The following is a 20,938-nucleotide window of genomic DNA, read 5'->3' on the forward strand; positions in this document are numbered from 1 at the left end:
AGTTCAAAGTCACTATGTAGCCATAGTGACGCCCTTGATACTACCAAGGCATGAACACACACCCCAGTGCACTGGGGACAGTCTCATCTTGTGCTCGTCTCCCCACCGTCCCATTTAGTAAGCACCCCTTTGTTCTCAAGAGAGTCCTGGTATAGACAGCAAATTATATGCTTGCCCTTGCCTTCCAGGAAATACATGGCTTTCTCCAACAGTCCCTGGGTAGAAAAGCAATTTAGTTTCCCAAGGCCACTGAGTTGCCTTCTTTTGGCTCCTCTTTCCACAGTATCTCCTTTCACAAGTCTGCACAGGTCCTAAGGAGACAGCCCCCAAGGAGCTCCTAAGCTAAAAGACCAGCCCTCTTCCAGGGATCCTAAAGTGTGTAGCTTTCAACTCAGACATTTCAGATTCCTACCCTGGCTCTGACAGGTCTCTTCCTATATGATTTAGGCAAAGCCACTGAAGGGCCTGGCAGGATGGTTCAGTAGGCCAAAGTGCTTGCCACATAAGCCTGATAGCTGATCCCTGACACACACAGTGGGAGGAGACAACTGACTTATAAAGGTTGTTCTCTGACCCCTGCATTGCATCATGGTGCACACACACACATGCATGCACACATGCACTCTCTCATACACCCTACACACAAGCACACACCACATACACACACTACACATATACACAAACACACACATAGTGTACACAAGACGCCAAGCACACAAATCACACACCCACATATGCACACCCATGCACACCACACACATGCAAGCACAAAGACCATACACATGCACATGCATGCACACATACGCCATGCACATACCACACACACTATATATATACAAACACACCACACCACACACACACCACACACGCACACATGCACGCACAAAGACCATACATATACCACACACATGCACATGCATGCACACATACACCATGCACATACCACACACACACACACACTATATATATATATATATATACACAAACACACAACACCACACACGCACACACCACACACTACACACATACACAGAAGGAAGAGGCGAGGGGGAATACTTGTGTTTACTAATCTAAGCTTCAGCCTCTACATCCGCAAAAAAGCTAGAATATACTCATCTCACATGAAGACTGGAAACAGAGAGCAAAAAACCCTAAGGGACGTGGCTCAGCTAGAGCACTTGCCTAGCTAGCATGCCTGAAGCCCCCAGGTTTGACCCCAGCACTGGTTAAAGTCAGTATAGCAGTGCACACCTGTAATCCCAGGCAAGAGAATCAAAAATTCAAGGCCAGCCTGAGATACATGAGACCCTGCCTTAAAAAATAATATAACAAAAAATGAGAGTTAAAAAGGTTAGTTCTTCTACTGCCAAAGTCCACAGAAACTGAATTGATTTCCAACTAACTTTGAAGCTATTTCTGGCTGGGGGAGTGTTTACATAGCTCCCCCAGACCTCCTCTCTTACCTGGTGGCATTCTCTTGCCACCCTACCCTGGTCAATGGGATATTAAGTTGGAGGTTGTGGTGCTTCAGGAGGAACCAGGGAGAGTCTCTGGGGCAGGCAGCCTGAAGGGGGCTCTGAGTCTGTGTCCTCAAGCTTGGCATATCAAGCTTGTTTCGTCCAAGTAGGCTTTGCTTTGGCACGCAGGCTGGGTGATGACTGTACATAACCCGAGGGGTGGAATGCTTCAAGTACCGTGCCAGACCAGCAGCCTGGATGCTGGGGACAGAAGAGGAAGAAATAAACCTCCGCAAGGAGTCGGGTCTGGCAGAGAGATCCACACACATGTGACATGAAAACTTACACAGTCTTGCCCTTACCGAGACCGTTCTTCATCTCGAGGAAGCCCTAGAAAGGTGGAGGGGGTCCCCAAAGGCCAATGACCCAGCCCCTCCTGTGTGCAGGCAGGACAGTGTCATAGCTATCTGCCCGGTCCTGCTTTCCCCTATACAGACCCATTCCCATTGGTGTAAGAGGCCAAGGGGAACTTGGCATTACCTGTCAAAGCCCTAGCTTATCCTGCCTTTTTATGATACAACCCATCAGAGAAACATCAGCTGGCTGTCTCCTGGAAGGGGCTCAGGACAGCTCCCTGTGGAGAAAATACTCTTTTTCATAGCGTCTAGTTTCCCACAGAGGTTGAGGGCAACACGGTTCCTCTGGAACGAGTTCCTATCTGCTGTTATAGCATGTGGAGTTGTATAGGCTCGGTGTCACGTCACACACCACCTAGCATCAGCTCTCCTGGTAACTCTGTGAGAAAGGGATGCCAGCTCCCAGGTGACAGTGTTGGACCACAGACACCACCAGGTGAGAATTATTATTATTTGGTGGTGGTGGTGATGACGTGTGTGTATATGATGGGCCGGGCTGGGGGGTGAGTGAGTCTGCTCTCTCATATGTGATACCTTGAGGCCACAGATTGATGCTGAGTGTCCCCCTCTATCACTCTCCACACACACACAGACATACACACAAGACACACAGACACACATAGACACACAGACACACACAGACACACAGACATACACAGACACACAGACACACAGATACACACAGACACACAGACACACACAGACACACAGACACAGACACACACAGACACACACACACACAAACATGCACACAGACACACACAGACTTACACACACAGAGATACACACGCACACACAGACACACAAACACATGCCCCCAACATTGTGCTTACTGCTTCAAGCCTCTGTACCGAGATTATTACATGGGAGCTACATGAACATGGGTTCTCATGCTTGCACCGTCAGCAGCATTTTATGGACCGATCCATCTGCATCTGCCCTTCGCTGCTGATTTTCCAGAGCTACCTGCATAGCAGCATGTGTGTGGCGGGGGCCTGGAGAACACAACCGCAATCCACTTGGGGATTACTAAAAGAAATCATTTCAAGGGGAAGAATTTTACATGATCTTCTTACAGGCATTCCAAAAGATCTTTATTTGAACATTAGCATACATGCAGCCTATATCCACCACTAATCTGCTGCTGAGATCTTTAAAGCAGAGACTGGAGAGACCACTCAGCATTTTTACAGCACTGGCTGCTCTTGCAGAGGACCACAGTTTGATTCCCAGCACCAACATGAGAGCTCACAATGTCTGTGACTCCAGATCCAGAAGATCCAGCATGTTCTCCTGGCCTTCATGGTACCAGACATGTACATGGTACACAGACATGTACATGGTGCACAGACATATACATGGAACACAGAAATGTACATGGTGCACAGAGAACAGACATGTACATGGTGAACAGACATATACATGGTGAACAGACATGTACATGGTACACAGACATGTACATGGTGCACAGACATATACATGGTGCACAGAGAACAGACATGTACATGGTGCACAGAGAACAGACATGTACATGGTGAACAGACATATACATGGTGAACAGACATGTACATGGCACACACACATGTACATGGTGCACAGACATATACATGGTGCACAGACATATACATGGAACACAGAAATGTACATGGTGCACAGGCATACATGCAGACAAAACACCATATGCATAAAACAAACTAACACTAACATTTTGTAGGAACTTCAACTTTTAAAAAAAAATCTATAAAGCAGTGTCCTCAGGGGCTCCTCTATTATTTGGTGTTTCTGCGACCATGCTCCTCTCTGATGCTATCAGTGAACATTATAGAAAGCTGACTGTGCCAAGCTAATGCCCAATGTTCTTGATACACAGATATGAAAAGCCAGACAAGCCAAAATCCTACTTTTCACATCTGCTGACAAGAACCCCAACAGCTGTTTTTCTATTCATTCCATCATTTTGTCTCCCTGGCTACCTGCTAAGAGAAGCACTCCAGTAGTAGGCCCCCGAAGGGGTGGAGGGACAAGGCCCTGGGTGGTCGTTGTCCATGGAGTGGAGGATGTTTATTCTGACATTTCCATTAGCCCATGGATGAGGCTCAGCCACCGACCAAGGGTAAGCTTAGCCATGACTGCACTATTGGATTAGAAGGGGCAAATTCTGCAATGCATCTTGGCTCTTAAGAGTCCTATATTTACAGAGGGCCTGAAGGTGATTGCAGAGACATGTTCAGAGGTGTTACTGAGCAGCGTAGTGAGATGAAGGGAAGAACATAGAGACAACACGATGTCGGATGAGCAGGTCAGGAAGACAGACGCAGGAAACATCTCCAAGGTAGGTGGAACTACAAACAAGGGACTAGAGGCAGGGAATTCCTCCGACTACACTTAGCACCATAAAACCCACATTAACAAGCTGACAGACTTTTCCAGAGACACTCCTACTGGCCTGTGGGCAGGCCTCAGTCACCCATCCTGGCCTAACCTTCACCTGAAGATCTCAAGGCCACCCAGATCTCAGAAACCTCACATTGTCCTCCACCATGCCACATAGCTCCCTGTACATTTTCCCAGCATCTCCCGGTGAAGACGGGTTCGCACTTGGACTCCAACCGTCCGGCTGGTCGCTAGTGACTACAGTAAAGCTCCCCATGACGTGCTGGCAACTCTCATTAACCTTTGAGGAAGGTACTGACTTGCTCAAATACCCATTTCTCAGATGGGAAATAAGAATCACATAGGCAAGATAATCTTACCTTATGTAACTGGGAGTCAGAAATTAAACCTGAATTTACTGACTCCAAAACCCCTCTTTTTCTCTCTTCTGTTTGGAGTGTTATACTTGTGTCTTTGTGTGCGTCTTCATGCATGTTTGTGTGTGTGTACATGTGCATGTGTGTGGAACTATGCATGTGTGTGTGTATGTGGGCAGTGGAGGCTAGACATGAACTTGGGTGTCATTCCTCAGGCACTGTCAACCTTGTTTTTGAGACAGGGTCTCTCTCTGGCCTTGAACACATGGTAGGCTACTGCTCAACAAGCCCCACAGATCCATCCACCTGTCTCTGTCTCGTCTCTCATGCAATGGGACTACAAGTGGGTGCTACCACACCTAGTGGTTTGTAAACGTGGGTTGTGGGGGCTCCCACCCAGCTTCCTGTTCTTCTGAGTAAACACTTCCCAACTGTACCATTTCCCCACCCTGCTCTTGAGTCCTATTCTAGAAGGCTGATTCTTGAGGTCACACTGTAATGATCTTCCCTATGCTACTAAGCTTGTTTTGAAGGTCATAAAGTCCCTGTCACCCACGCCTCTGTGGCATGAAAACAGCCATAAACAGTAAAGAAGAAGCAGACATAAATGATGGCAGAACAACTAACTATATGGCATTCAAAGCTAACAGTAATAATTTTCTGATAAAACTTTATTTATAAAATGGGTGACAGGCTGGATTGGGTGCTGCAGTTGCCAGTGCCCATCTATGGTGCTTTGTTTGTTCATTTGTTTATGTAGACAAGCTTATTGATTGTCTTCCTTGCTCCGTGCCATGCCTTCGTCTAGGTTCTGGGGAAGCAGGTGGAGCCCACAGCGTGCTGACCACCATCATGCAGCTGGAGCCTGTATGCTTCACCGGTGACCTGAGTCTTACAGGTGCTTTACCCTTTTCTCTTAGATGGGTGCCTCTCAGCGTAGACCTCAGATCACCAGGAGAGCTTATAAAGATTATGGTCAGTCATTAGAGTTTTCGTCATACACACATGAGGACCCGAGTTAGATCCCCAAGAATCCAAATTAAAAAAAATCCAGATGAGCCTGGGAAGTAGAGACAGAGATCCCGTGACCCACTGTGATCCACTATGACCCACTGTGATCCACTGACCAGCCAGCCTAGCCAAACTGCTGAGTTTCAGGTTCAGGAAGAGACCCTGTCTCAAAAAAATCAAGATGGAGGTTTCTGAGGAACACATTCAACATCTACCCTGACCTCCAAATATATGCAAACACTTGAATACACACATGAACACACACACACGCACACACACGAGACAGAGACAGGAGGCAGGGGTTGTCAGAGTGGATCCAGGTACGGATGCTTTTACAAGTCCCCTGTGTGTAGCCACAGCCCACTCTGAGAGGCACTTGCCTTCTACCTCTTGCTGCTTATTGATTATGTCAGACAGCATGGATGACCACACTCCCCCAGACTCATCTTCCCTTCCCTTCGCTCCCTCCCTCCCTTCCTATCACCTAGAGGTATCTTCATGCTGTATGAGGCTAGAAACATTTACTACCACCTGACTTCCATGTGAGTACGTGTGTGTGTATGTGTGTGCGCGCGCACGTGTGTGTGTGTGCGTGTGTGCATGCACATGTGATTTTATGTGCTTATGTGTATATGTGGATGCCAGAGGTCTACCTCCTGCATCATTCCTTAGATGCTTGCCTACTTTGTTGTTGTTGTTTATTTGTTTGTTTGCTTATTTCTTTGAGACAGAGCTCTTACTAACCTGGAGATCACTGGCTCTGTAGGGCTTGCCTGCTGGCCAGAGAACCTCAGGAATCCTCCTGTCTCCACCACCCCAGTGCCGGGACTACGACAAACACAGGGCTCCGTGCCTCATGTTTTTGTTTGTTTGTTGTTGTTGTTTTTAATGTGGGTTCTGGGGACTTGAACTTATGTTATCATGCTTGCAAGGTGGGCATTTTACCAACTGAGACACACTATCCTAGCCTTACCTAGCTCCAGACATGAACAAGATACGAGTAAATAGTACAGGAAAGATAGCTGCCATCAAGAGGGAGGATTCTAGGATTAGAAAAGAACAAAAACACCATTGTTGATTTCACCCCTCATTTGCGCCAAGATGCCGCAAATCACTTTCCCCTTTCCACTCAGTTTTCCTGTCTCAAAAATGGAAATGATAGTAAAAACTGCACTGCCCCCAATGGGTGACATCCCCCATCCCTCACCTCCCCAACCCCAACCCCCTCACCCCACCACTTCCCAAACCCACCCCCCACCCCCATGGAAAGCTATGACTATGGTGGCTCCCCTAATTGCTGGTAATTGGCCAGAGAGACTGCTAAGATGATTAAAGTCAAAATGTCGACCTGGTATCGTAAGACAGAACAGGAGACATGGGAGACATGATGGGAAAAAACCATAAACAGATGGGCATGCTGGTGTTCTGATACAACGTTGCTTATACGATAGTGTGCGAAGGCTGCATCTGGCTGTTGCCGCCTGCTCCTTGTCTATGTCATTTTGTTCATTGATTTAACCAATGTTTCTGGATTGTCTTTCTTTACAGAGAACCTAGGAAGAAACTCACAGTTCCTATGAGTGACCATCATCTGATGAGCCTGGGGAAGCGCTAGCAAAATACAGGGGTTCAAAGCCAGACACCTCCTCCCTCTGCAGCATCTGACGAAAAATAAACAAACCAAAAAAATGTGAGGAGAGAGTTGGAAGCAGCCAATGCGGCCAGGAAGAAGGAATCCACTGACCCCCAATCTGGGCCATCTCAAGAGAAGCTGGCCACTGACTGAGCCTCTTAAAAAGCTTAAGAGTCATCCCAGGCCATGGTTAAAGAGAAAGCTCGAACAAAATAAAAACAAACGTGATCTTCAAAGTCTTAAATGTCAACTTGAAGATGACTTAGAAGCTCTGCGATGGGCCAAGAGGCCCTGCAGCTGCTCCCTCCAGCATAGACGCCCCTTCAGTCTTCGGAGTTGTCACCCCCCTGGATAATATCACACACACACACAGTCACACACACTCACACACACACACAGTCACACACACTCACACACAGTCACACACACACAGTCACACACAGTCACACACACACACAGTCACACACACTCACACACACACAGTCACACACAGTCACACACACAGTCACACACAGTCACACACACACACAGTCACACACACACACACACACTCACACACACTCACACACACACTCACACACACTCACACACACTCACACACACACACACTCACACACACACACACTCACACACACACTCACACACACTCACACACACACACTCACACACACACTCACACACACTCACACACACACACACTCACACACACTCACACACACTCACACACACACAGTCACACACACTCACACACACTCACACACACACACACACTCACACACACTCACACACACTCACACACACACACACACACACACACACACACACACACACACTGAAACTCAAGCTTCCACTCTTTACAGCTCTACACGAGGAAGGGCTGTTTAAGCTTTGCCCAAGGCTGGCCATACAAATTTCCATCAGCTCCTGACTGCCCACACACCTCCACCTTGTAATCCTCCCCTTCCCCCACCCAGAACACAACATATACCACACTACACCACACACACACAGAACACAACATTATACCACACACACACACACACACATAGAACACAACATACACTATACCACACACACACACATATACACACATATACCACACAGGGACACATACCACACACACAAACACAGGCTCACACAGGCACACACACACAGAACACAACACTATACCACACACACACATACTATACACACAAACACACACAGGCACACACATGCAGAATACAACATACACTATACTGTAACACACACACACCACAGGCTCACGTACCACAAACACACACAGGCACACACACAGAGAACACAACATACAGTATACCACACATACACAGACACACCACAGGCACACATACCACACACAAACACAGGTGCACATAGGCACACACACACACAGAGTTGACTTCTTCTTCTCCAAACAGCTCACTCACAGAGAGATTCCCATCATGCTTCAGTTGTCAGAATAACAGCCTTGGGCACATTCATGGGCAATTCCCACTAGTCAGTTTTCTTCAGGAAGCAGGGATAACCTGAGGCACTTTAGCCATTGGTCTGACATCATGGAAAATATAAGACCACATGGGGTGGGATGTTTCTTCCCAAATCATTCAAACTCCTGAAGACTGAAAAACTAAATATTGAAAAATATAATATTCCCTTTATTGGGAGTGAATTATTCCTGGTTCTGTTCTTAGTCTTTTATCATCAATGTCAGTTCTGGCATATCCACTCTCTAGATGAGGAAGCAGAAGTCCAGAAGGCCAGTGGTCCCAGGATAATCATTCTCCCAGAAGTCTCTGTCCGCCCGACAGCAGGCTGCATGGCAGTCCCATACTCTTCACTGTGCAGGCTGCCTCTCTACTTCACGGTTGAGTGACAGGACCCTCAATACAGTCTCCCACAGTCTAAATCTAGAGAGTCATTGGTTACCAAACCAATGACACCTGTGTTGTTCCTGCTCCATGTCTGTTTGCCCTGGAGGAATGGCTCAGGAGCCTTGCTAACCAATCACCCAACGGGACTGCAGAGAAGACAAAAACTAGCCAGTATGGGATGCGTGGAAATTCATCTCTGGTCTGAGCTTGGGGTAGGGTCCCTTAATGGCAGAAGACCAGAGGGAAGCTCCACAGATATGCATAGAAAGAAAAAACCAACACATTGAAAAGGCTGCAGCCTTCCTCTTCCTGTGAGCTCTCTGAGGAGTCCTGCACGGGGCAAAAACACGTGGGTGGGAGTTCTGTGGGTCCCCATCCTCTTCACTACTAACAGGATTTAATATTATCTTTTACTTTAAGTTACTGGAGCGAGGGAAGGCAATACTTCTTCTGGCCTCGGGAAAATTAGAGGAGGGAGCCCCAAGCCCTGTTTCTATCTATTCCCTTCTATTTAACACACACTTTTCTTTTCATTCTTGACTCTGAATCCAAGACTGCCCAGTGATGGGGACCATTCCTATACTAAGTCAAAGAACATGGAGGCCAGGATATGGGAAACCAGACCAGGGAGCAAAAGGAAGTTCTCAGAGAAGACCCCAGCCTCCCACATGCTCTTCAGACACAAAGGCACCTCCACTCTGGCTGACTGTACTCTGAGTCCTGCCTGCCCAGCCTCCTCCTTCCCCAGTTCAGAGTCAGAAGTTTGTCTCTCCTCTTTTTGTCCTGATGGGGGCACAAGTATTCCCTGAGTCTTCCAGGATCTGGAGAAGGTCTGAAACCGCGGCAAAGAGTCGCACGCTAGAGTGTGCACAGCTCCTCGGGAACAGGACAATAATAGCACCGTTGTGTAGCTTTTTGTGTTGTTGTTTTAAAAGAAAAAATGGGGGTGGGATGAAGTTCACAGTGTCAATGAAGAAACAGGAGAAATACTTCCATGCCCAAGGCAAGAACTGACACCACAGTCATGTCTGCGTAAACAGGAGTCCCCATGTGCCTTCCCAGGGACCCAACTACCCCTCTACACACAGCCTGTCCCTGTGCTCGCATGACCCTTTCTCCATGACACTGCTGCCTGCTCAGCCTTTTCCGGCACTTCCCAGGGGGTCAATTTGTATAATTTTTAAAATCCTCCCCAAATCTCAACTTCCTGTGGATCTGTTTTTATTTCCAGATTTCCTTCCCCTGGTTCTCTCTCTCTCTCTCTCCTCACCCCCCCCAGGGTGAGTCCAGGCTCCGTCCCACCCACCCACCCACCCACCCAAATATTGTTGGTTGCCTCTCCTGCAAAGTGTAAAACCAGAGGCCGTGGAGAGACATGGCTGCCAATACAGGCGCTCTCGCCGCTTGTGTGATCCCAGCTATGGGCACACACACAGGACTGTGTGCCGTGCAATCATTGGCTGATAGGCCCCAGTGGCCACCCAAAACACAGCACTGTCCTGTCCTCTTCCAGAAAACCTGGAACCTGAGAAACAGAGGCCACACTCAGAAGGACAACACAAAACTGGAAAACCTCTCTAAAGTCAGAAAGTGACTTTTGTTCCCCGTAGACTTTCAGATAAATGTCCAGGGACGCTGCCCTGTGGCGGTATGAGTCCCACCCCCCACCCCCAGCCTCCCAGGAACTGACCACATACTCCCCAGGACTACAGAGAAGCAGCAAGGCAGAGAGAGAAGAGTTAAGCCAAGCCCAGACTTCAGCAATCTGTGTTCAATTTTGATAAAAATCTCTCTTGCTCTCCCCCCCCACCACCACCCCCCTGCCCACAGCGCAGACAAGTCTCTTTATGTTACCAGTATACATTTTGTTTGGGGCACTGCAGCCCGTGTCCCTTCCAGAGAACCTGGAGCTAACCCACCATTGGCACGTGGGGCAGAAACATCCACCCAGCCCCTGAGGCAGGGCTAGACACAGGACGATAGCACCACCATCATTGTCATCTCCTCCTCTCCTTGTTCCTCCTCCTCTCTCTCCTTCTCCCCCACCCTATTACCTGTGGTCACACTATTCCCTTCATGGGTTAAGTCAGAATTCCACTGCTGCCAAGTTTCGACCATGCTTAGATAGAGTTTGGGCTGTCCCACAGGTGCCAAGGGCCCCAGCCTGGAGAACTCCTCTCCCAGAAGCTTCTGGGCTGCCCAAGGTCCCGTTATCTGGAGAACAAGAGCCACTCCACTGGGCTGCCCATCTTGCTTGCCCAGGCCCTGCCTGCAAGTGGGAGCTCCGGGGCTTAGAAAGACTTCAGTAAACCTAAGAGAACGCACACACCGAAATGGGCAAAGGAGGCTCCAAAGAAGTTGTCAGCTTTGAGAGAGGAGGTGCTGTCTATGTCTGTTCACTCAAGTCAACAGAAGTCTGTTTCCAAAGCGGCTAAAAAGTTTTCCAAAGTTTCACAAAGCAATGTACCATGAATGCCCTGATGCACACACTCCCCTCTCCTCCCCCTGCGCGCTCACACAGCCACCGGCAGCCCTCTAAGGGGTTCGGAGTCTCTGCAAACACGTTCCAGAACAAAACAGGCAACTGGCGGAGGAGTTGCCTTTCCGACGCCGACGCAATAGCCAAAAGTGAAGCAACAAGAAAGTATGGTGATGTGGTCCCGCGCCTAGGTGCCCCAGCGCTGCACAGCGCTGCACCTACCCTGAGGCCCGCGTGTCGCGGCGAGGTTGCTGCTGTCCTGGCTTCCCGCAGGCGCCGCGCTTCCCTAGCTCAGCTCGGTCCTTGGCTGCTCCGGACTCCCGGAGAAAGCAGGCTGCTCCCTCTAGGCCGGCCTCGCGCAGCCGCCCGCCCCGCTGTGACGTCAGGCGTCTTGGAGAGAGGGATATTTATGGCGAGGAGAGACTCTGGCTTTTCCCCTAGGTGCTGATCTGAAGGCAGCAACTTGGGATTTGATTTGCAGTTTTCACACTGGGAACTGAGGTGCCGAAGGGAGACAGCAACTGGAGCAAGGCACAATGAGGGTCCTGTTCCGCACTTTGTCATCCAACCCTTCTTGGGGACTCCCTCTGTTTTGGAAGCATGTCAGAGTCAAAGAGGCAAAAGTGGTCATCTGACCAGGGTGCTCCCCCACTTCTCCAGCCAACCTGCAAAGGACCTTGTGGGGAGCCACCTGGCAGGTTGGGATGCTGCGGCCCCTTCCCTGGGCAGTGTGTGCCTGGAAGGTGCTGGCATGCTGGCGAGAGACTAGCGAGGCACAAGGAGTAAACATTGATTAGCCCACTGCTGCACAGCCTGACAACTTTCCCATTTCTTCTTTGGGAGTGCATTTAAAAAAAATTATTTGTATTAAATTATGCTCCGCACTCCTTGCCTCTTTGAATGCCTTTTCCAACTCAGAGCCGACCAGTTCACCCCCATTGCTCGTATGTAGCCTTCAACTCGTTCAAGCAGGTTTTCCACACTTTTTAAACTTGTATTTATTTAGTGTTTTAAAAAGTAGGATTCTGGGGCCTTCTTGACTGGACCGGAAACAGCCTCAGTTAAGAACAGCTGTCTATAACCCACAATACCTTTGGGGGTGCCTATTTATTGTGTGTGTTGTCCACCCCCAGATGTCCCTCAGCAAGCAAATGATGCCTCCAGTTCACCAGTCAACCATGGCTTCCACATCTGTCCGTATTCTAACCACCATTATTCTACCAATTGCATCCCTCTTTGGGTTAGTTTTACTTTTGCAAGAGAGTGCTGTGTGATGTTTTACTCTTTTGACTTTTTGGGGAGACCCCAGCCCAGCTTCCAAATAAATCACACAAGGAGACTTATTTTTAGTTATGAATGTCCGGCCTTGACTTGTTTTTTGCCAGCTTTTCTTAAATTATCCCGACTAACTTTTGCCTCTGTGCTTTTCTCTATTTCTATATACTTTTCTTTCCTTCTTACTCCGTGACTGGACTGGCTGGGTGGCTGCCCCTGGTGCCTTCCTCTCCTTGTTCTCTTGCTCCTCCTTTTCCTCCCAGATTTCTCCTTCTATTTATACTCCCTGCCTGCCAACCCCGCCTCACTTTTGGTCTTTCAACTTTTTTGGTTTTTCAAGACAGGGATTTTCTGTGTTGCTTTGGAGTCTGTTCTGGAACTAGCTCTTGTAGACCAGGCTGGCCTCGAACCCACAGAGATCCACTTGCCTTTGCCTCCTGAGTGCTGGGATTAAAGGCACCAACACCCAGCTTCATTTATCTTTTTATTAGGACCATCAGGTGTTTTAAACAGGCACAGTAACACAGCTTCACAGAGTTAAACAAATGCAGCGTAAACAAAAGTTACACACCTAAAAAAATATTCCCCAACAGAGTGTCAGTGTGTGTGTGTGTGTGTGTGTGTGTGTGTGTGTGTGTAGATTTGAGGACAATTCAAGTAAATAGGCCCACCCTCCACAATGGGAGTTTCAGGACTGAATGAGGCCCTCAGGTGACAGGAAGCACCTTTGCCTGCTGAGCCATCTTGATGGCCCTTATCCCTCTTTTCCAACTATTTAATTTTATATTAATATTATATTAATATTGGCCAGCAATATAGTAAATAGTAAATAAATATAATCCATTTCTGTGAAGAAAGAGGTACAGGAAAATAGGTGTAAGAGATTTATGCCTGGTTTGTTCGTTTACTGACCAGCCCCAGTGAACCGTCTCCTCTTTGAATCACCCACAGGCCAACCTAAAGGTGCCATCAGAAGGAAGTGTGGAGTGGCCTGAGCCAGAGCAGAAGGGAGTCGGGAGGGGAAGTGGAATGGTCTCCTTAGCACCTACACCCAGCATCGTGTGAACCTGAGTCTGCAAGACAGGCAGCCCTGAGAAACTTCTCTCCAGACAAAGTGAGGGCAGTGATGCCCCGAAAGAAGAGCCACTCAGTTGTCTAGCAAGATGTCAGCAGCCAAGGTGTGGACAAGCCTGAAGACTGAGTTCTATCCCTGGGGCCTACACCAACTGCTGCTAGCTGTCTCCTGACCTCCACAGGCACGCTGTGGCTATGCTATCTGTGCACACACAGCAAATAAATTAATTAATTAAAAGTCTTACATGCAAAATAAATGAACAGAACAAAAATTTTAATTTATTTAAAGAAATTTTAAAAACAATTTTTTTTAAACTTAAAAAAACTGTGTGATAGGGCCAGAGGCAGGGCAAGGATGGGGGCGGGAAAGTGGGACTCGAGAGCAAGAGAATGTTCCAGGTAGGCAGTGCGTTCACCCCACCCTAGGAAATCTTCCTCTCATTCTGTTAGGATGAGGAAAGAGCAACGAAAGCTCATAGAGGTCGCATTTTTGTGCTGTGCAAATGTTCATGAGGTTAGTGAATTCTGAGGAAGCCTGAGACACAGAATGGCCAAAGATGTCTCTGTACCCAGACCAACCCTAGCACACCAAGAGTCCTAATGGAGGTAGGCCATCCTGAAGGACTCCCACCTCTCAGGAGTGTTCCCTGAATATAAATTGAGTCTCTGAGGTACACTCACCGAGCACTCAGAATACCACAAACTTCCAAAGTGCATCTATCTCCGTGGGAAGCAGGCTTCTCAACCCCTTCTTTCTGCTCCCTGGGGGGGGGGGGAGCTCCATCTGCACTGCAGACTTCCAATCAGTGCTGAGGAAGACAGCACATGATCTAAGTGTGGGAGATGGTGAAGAGAATGCAGGAGGTCGAGGCCCGGCCACCCTGAAACCCACTTGTAGTAATATGGAGCGGCGGCGGGGCTGCGTCCCCAACACCCCAGCCGCCTGCCCGGCTATCTTATGCCCCGAAATAATTACACACAAACTGTATTCATTTAAACACTGCTTTGGCTCATTTCTACCTAGCCTCTTCTAGGCTAACTCTCGCACCTGGACTAGCCCATTTCTTATCATCTGTATAGCACCGGTCTTACCGGGAAGATTCTAGCCTAAGTCCATCCTGGGTCAGAGCTTCAGAGCTTCATCGCGTGTGTCTGCCCAGGAGCCGGGAGCATGGCGTCTCTCTGAGGCGTCTGCTCCCGAGAGGAGAGCTGTGGAGTCTGACCTCACTTCCTCTTCCTCCCAGCGTTTTGTTCTGTTTACTCCTCCCACCTATCTCCTAACCAATGAGAGCCAAGCAGTTTCTTTTTATTTAACCAATGACCTTCCTCCATCACCCACTTCTCGCTGCTTTGATATCAGTGTGGCAAGGATGTTCTCAGGCCCAGAGTTCCTGAAGACTGATGTCACTTGCCAAGTGGTGGGGCTGTGGAACCAATTTTTCTGCTCAAGCATTATTCTGGATGTTTCCATGGGAGTGGTGTTGAGATGAGATATTTAAATGGGTGGGCTCTGAGGAATGCAGACAATACCCGCCATTTAATCTATAATGCTTTGGAGACCCAGAGAAAAGAATGATGGAACTTCTCCTTCCACAGCTCTGCTGAGGCTTGAAAGAATCTTGCTGGCCCATCTTGTTCCCTCACGTTCTTCTCCCCCTCTTCTTGTACGCTCCTCTTCCCTTTCCACCTTCCCTTCTTCCCTCATCCCCATGCTCCCAATTTTCTCAGGAGATCTTGTTTATTTCCCCTTCCCAGAGGAATCTATGTGTGTTTCTTTTAGGGTTCTCCTTGTTACTTAGCTTCTCTGGGGTCATGGACTACAGGTTCCTTATCCTTTGCTTTATAGCTAATATCCACTTACAAGTGAGTACATACCATGTTTGTCTTTATGGGTCTGGGTTACCTCACTCAGGATGGGTATTTTCTTGCTCCATCCATTTGCATGCAAATTTCAAGATGTCATTGTTTTTTACCACTTTGTAGTACTCCCATTGTATAAAATGTACCCCATTTTCTTTATCCATTCTTCAGTTGAGGGGCATCTAGGTTGTTTTCAGGTTCTGGTTATTATAAATAATGCTGCTGTGAACACAGTTGAGTAAATGTTCTTTAGTATGATTGAGCATCCTTTGGGTACATGCTCAAGAGTGGTATTGCTGGGTCCTGAGGTAGGCTGATTCCCAATTTTCTGAGAAACCACCATACTGATTTTCAGAGCGGTTGTACAAGTTTGCATTCCCACCAGCAATGGATGAGCGTTCCCCTTACTCCACATCCTCTCCAGTATAAGCTATTATTAGTGTTTTATATCTTAACTCTGACAGGTATCTCAGAGTCGTTTTGATTTGCATTTCCCTGATGTGGGAAGGATAGAAACAGAAAACATGGAAAGAGATATCTTGATTGAAGGAGCCATTATGAGGCTAGCAAGAAAACTCACTCTAGAGAAATTCCCAGGGATCCACAAGGATGGTCCCTGCTAAAACTCTAAGCAATAGTGGAGATGGTGCCTGAACTGACCTTGCCCTGTAGTCAGATTGATGATTATCTTAAACATCATCCAGAAACTGATGGAAGTTGTAGCAGAGACCTGCAGTGGAGCACTGGGCTGAGCTCCCAAAGTCTAGTCAAAGAGTAGGAGGAGTGAGAATATGAGCAAAGAGGTCAAGACCATGATGAGGATACCAATGGAAGCAGCTTCCCTAAACTGATGGAAGCCCACCAACTCTGGCCTGACAGAGAGGGAACCAGCATAGGACCAAAGTAGGCCCTCTGAATGTGGGTGACAGTTGTATGGCTGGGCAGACTGTTGGGCCACTGACAGTGAGACCAGGATTTATCCTTATTACTTCTTACTTTTTAGAACCATTCTCTCTGGAGGGATACTTTGCTCAGCCTAGATATAGGGGGGAGGGCCTTGGTCCTGCCTCAAAGCAATGGGGGGGGGTAGAGGGAGCAGGAGGAGGGGAAGGAGTGAAAACTGGATTTGGAATGCAAAATGAGAAAAGATAGGTTTGTTTGTTTGTTTGTTTTTTTAAAAAAAAATCCTGCTAGCCAGCAACCTCTAACCTTGACTTACAACCAGGTCAGTGCTCTTCAGCCTGCTTGCTAACCATGCAGACTGGGGTTTACCCAGCCCCTACACAGTTATATGACCCAATCCCTCCCCATCCTGTCCTCTATCTTGTACTCTCTCCCTTTCTCTGTCTACCCCTCCACACTTTTTCTTTCTCCTTTCTCCCTTCCTTTTCCCTCCCACCTCCAATCTCTCTCCTGCTCTCCTTTCTGGTCTCTCTTCCCCTTTCTCTCCCTCCTGTTTCTCTTTATCTCTTGTTCAGTTTGTTTTTGTGGAAGTTCCACAACCTGTGATGAGGAGAGCCAGGAAAACAGTGCTCCTCACCCGAAGTGCCAAAGTGAAGACCGTTCCTCATTCCATTTCAAGGTCATGCTGTAAAGGTCAAATGAGTCCAAACAGTTAGAAAATCTCCACCTCTGTTGGGAGTGAAAACTCACACCTATAATTTCAACTCCTTGAGGCTCAGGAGAATTGAATCTACATAGTGACTTCCTATCTGAGGCGGAGGAGAGAGAACATCAGGGAAGGACAAATGAGGAGAGGAGAGGAGAGGAAAGGGGAGGGGAGGGGAAGGGAGAGGAGAGGAGGGGAAAGGGGAGGGGAAGGGAAAGGAGAGGAGGGGAGAGGGGAGGAGAGGGAGGAAAGGGAAGGAAGAGGAGAGGAGAGGAGAGGAGAGAAGAGGAGAGAGAAGAGGGAGAGCAGAGGAAAGAAGAATAGAGGGAGAGGAGGAGGGAGAAGAAGACAGAGGAGAGGAGGGAGGGGAGGAGGGAGGAGAAGACAGAGGAGAGGAGGGAGGGGAGGAGGGAGGGGAAGGGTAGGGAGGGGAGGAGGGAGGGGAGAGGAGAGAGAAGGAGAGCAGAGGAGAGAGGAGAAGAGGGGGAGAAAGAGGGAAAAGAAGACAGAGGAGAGGAGGGAGGGGAGGGAGGGAGGGGAGGAAAGAGGAGAGGAGGGAGGGAGGGGAGGAAGGAGGAGAGGAAGGAGGAGAGGAGGGAGAGGAGGAGGGAGGGGAGAAGGGAGGGGAGGAGGAAGGGGTAGAGTCTTTTTACCTCATGAAGTACTTTGGAGATTGAAATGGTGACTCACAGACTTTCATTCCAGTCAGAACACACCCGCTGGCCCACACACTCTGCTGAAGGTGGCACTGAACACTCTTACCAATCATGTTCCTAATGACTGGAGCATATAGCTGAGCCTATAGCATGCTAGCCTAGCATATAGGAAGCCATGGGCTCAGTCCCCAGTACCCACAAATGGCACCATGATGCATGCTTGTAATCTCAGCACTCTGGAGGTGGGGGGAAGGAGGACTAGCAACCCAAAGCCATCCTCAGCTACACTGTGAGCCTGAGGCCAGCATGAGTGCATGGGACTTCATCTGAAAAGGGAAAAATGAAGGGTGAGGTGGCACAGAGAATAAAGACACTTGTCACCACCCTCTATCCAAATTTGATCCACAGAACCTACATGGGGGAAAGAGAACCAAGTCCGGAAAAAAAGTTGTCTTCTGACCTCAACGCCCCCCCCACACACACACACTAGATTATTAGCTAAAGGTAGGAGACATTATTTTAAAGAACATAAGGCAAAAGCAGTGCTCTCATTGGCCCAGTTTAGCAAGCCCCCACCAATCTCCAGTGCTCTGATTCTGGGCTTTGCTCAGTGATACTCAGGACCCTAGTATACACTGGACAGGACATAACTGCACCTCCATCAGGTCTTATTCACTTCCTGTGATGCCAACAGAGAGGAAAAATCCCACAGCTAGCCTATGGCTTCCTGCAAAGCCCTCTTCAGTGGGACACAGCCAGGAGGGACATCACACCATCCTGAAGATACTTCAGTCCTTCACTGCCTGAGATATAGCATGAAGGTCTCAGAATCTAGCATTAAAATAACCTGGATTTTAACCCCAGCTCTGTTTCTTTTCCTTAAAAAAGAAGTATTACATTATTTTTTTTATCTCTATGCATAGCAAGCATGCAACACAGCACACCTAAGGAGATCAAGGATAATGTTCTGCTCTCGCTCACTCTATGTAGGACTTGGGGATTGAGCTCAGGGTAAGGCTTGGCTGCAACTGCCTCTACCTGCTCAGCCATCTCACTAGCAACATCCCTGGTTCTTGCAGCCGAGAGCATCATTGATCCCTCTCCATGGTACAAGCTATTAAGGGGACAGGTCCTGGTGTCTGGACATATAAGATTACAGAATATGCCCACATTACAGACGGCCATCATTCTTTCTCTTTGCTTTCTTGCTGTTTCCATCTCCTGCTCACCCCCTGCAACTTCATTGGTTTGTTACTCAGGACACAGAGAATGCACTTAATATGAACATTTAACTCTCAGTCTCCCAACCTCCTGTTCTTTGCAAATCTTTATGCCCAGAGTTTAGAAATCTCCCCTGGCCAGACATGACCAAACCAAACAGACAGAGACTAGAAAAATTGTTCTCTGAAAGGCAGGCTCCCTCTGAGCAAAGAACTGAGTTTCTAAGGCACCTCAGGTTGTTTGCAGCAGTGTGGAGGGTCAGCTCTACTGCCTTGCCTACGTCAAAGCCCTAAGTGTTTAACCACAAGACACACAATCCTGGGACATCGTGGCGGCGGCCCTCCTCCTCCTCCCCCACATCCAGGCAAGCCACTTGTGTATGGAATCTGGTATGTTTCTCTCTCTGAGGCCAGACAGGCAAACTCTGGCCCAGTGTATCATACCTGGCCAGATGTGGACTGGAGTACCATGCTCTGAGCAGAACACTGGAATGGGCAGGAATGCACTGGAATTCTTTCTTGACAATCCCTAGACAATCCGTGAGCAGGATCCAAGGTCTCCAGGCTGGGTAAGGCCAAAGCCACTTGTAGCTGGAGGTGTTTATGTTATTCCTGGAACAGGAGTCTGCACCCACATAGTCATGCAAATTGTCAAGAGATCCCCATTTTCAGTAGCTCAAAGCTTTATGGAAAATAATGCTTAGTCTGTCTCAGAATAAAATTGTATTTTATAATAATTAAAATAAAAAATAATAATTAAAATAAAAAATAAGGCTGGGGAAATGGCTCCGTGGGTAAAGTGTTTTCCCAGAAAAGATTGAGAACCTGAGTTTGAGCCACAGATCCAATGTCTCAAAATACAAGTTGGAGAGGAACTAATGAATGACAAACAAGGTGGCTTCTGATTTGCAAATGTCATATTCATGCACACACATGTGCATACATTCATGTACATACAAACACGTATATATACACACACACAAGAAATAAACCTTCTGAGCTAACCTAAATTGGAAGAGAAAATGGATAGCGAGCACATGTACACGCACGCACACTTTTCACCATTGAGAAAACATTTGAGGGGATGACAATGTTCAAGTACCTGTGACTTGGGCTGGCACGGAATATGTGTGTACACTTGACCTGAGACTTCTGGATAACCAAATGACTTGAGGAGAAATGTGATGTCCTCCATCTTTCCTTGGCCATATCTTTTGAGGTGACTTCTCTTTCAAATGACATAGACTGGAAAGGTGGTTCTTTGGTAACAAGTACTCCCTGCTCTTGCAGAGGACCTGTGTTCAAGGGATGGCATTATGACATTATGACAGCCACTATTGTCTGTCACCCTGAGAAGGTTTCCTCCTGTTCTTTTCTTTTGGAAGATTCTCAGGAACCATCTCTCTGACTGGGTTTACAGGGTCACACAGGGGAAGAGAAAGAACACACTCCCAGCCCTCAGAAAGAGCACAAAACATTTGTGCACTAATCTCATCCTTCTCTATAGGATCCATAAATGAAGACTTTGTTTTGTACGATAGGGTGGGATTCATAAACATCCAAATAGGCTTGTCTCACTGATGCCATGAAGGAAGGACAGGGATATATCATAAAGGCTCTTTTCTAG

General features: G+C 47.9%; 1 protein-coding gene across 3 annotated transcripts in view; it reads right to left on the reverse strand.

Annotated features, from left to right (window-relative positions):
* The window catches only part of Daam2 (dishevelled associated activator of morphogenesis 2), a 113,294-nt gene extending 101,296 nt beyond the window's left edge, over nt 1-11,998 (reverse strand). For 2 of the 3 annotated variants that reach the window (XM_075980955.1, XM_075980953.1), the window contains exon 1: nt 11,840-11,957. The gene's annotated coding sequence lies outside the window, so the exon portion shown is untranslated. Of the gene's footprint in view, nt 1-11,839 lie in introns of all 3 variants that reach the window. The other variant, XM_075980954.1, reaches the window with a different exon arrangement.
* Between the last annotated feature and the right edge of the window lie 8,940 nt (nt 11,999-20,938).

The sequence above is a fragment of the Microtus pennsylvanicus genome, chromosome 7 (genome assembly GCF_037038515.1).
Source record: "Microtus pennsylvanicus isolate mMicPen1 chromosome 7, mMicPen1.hap1, whole genome shotgun sequence".
NCBI classification, from domain to species: Eukaryota; Metazoa; Chordata; class Mammalia; order Rodentia; family Cricetidae; genus Microtus; species Microtus pennsylvanicus.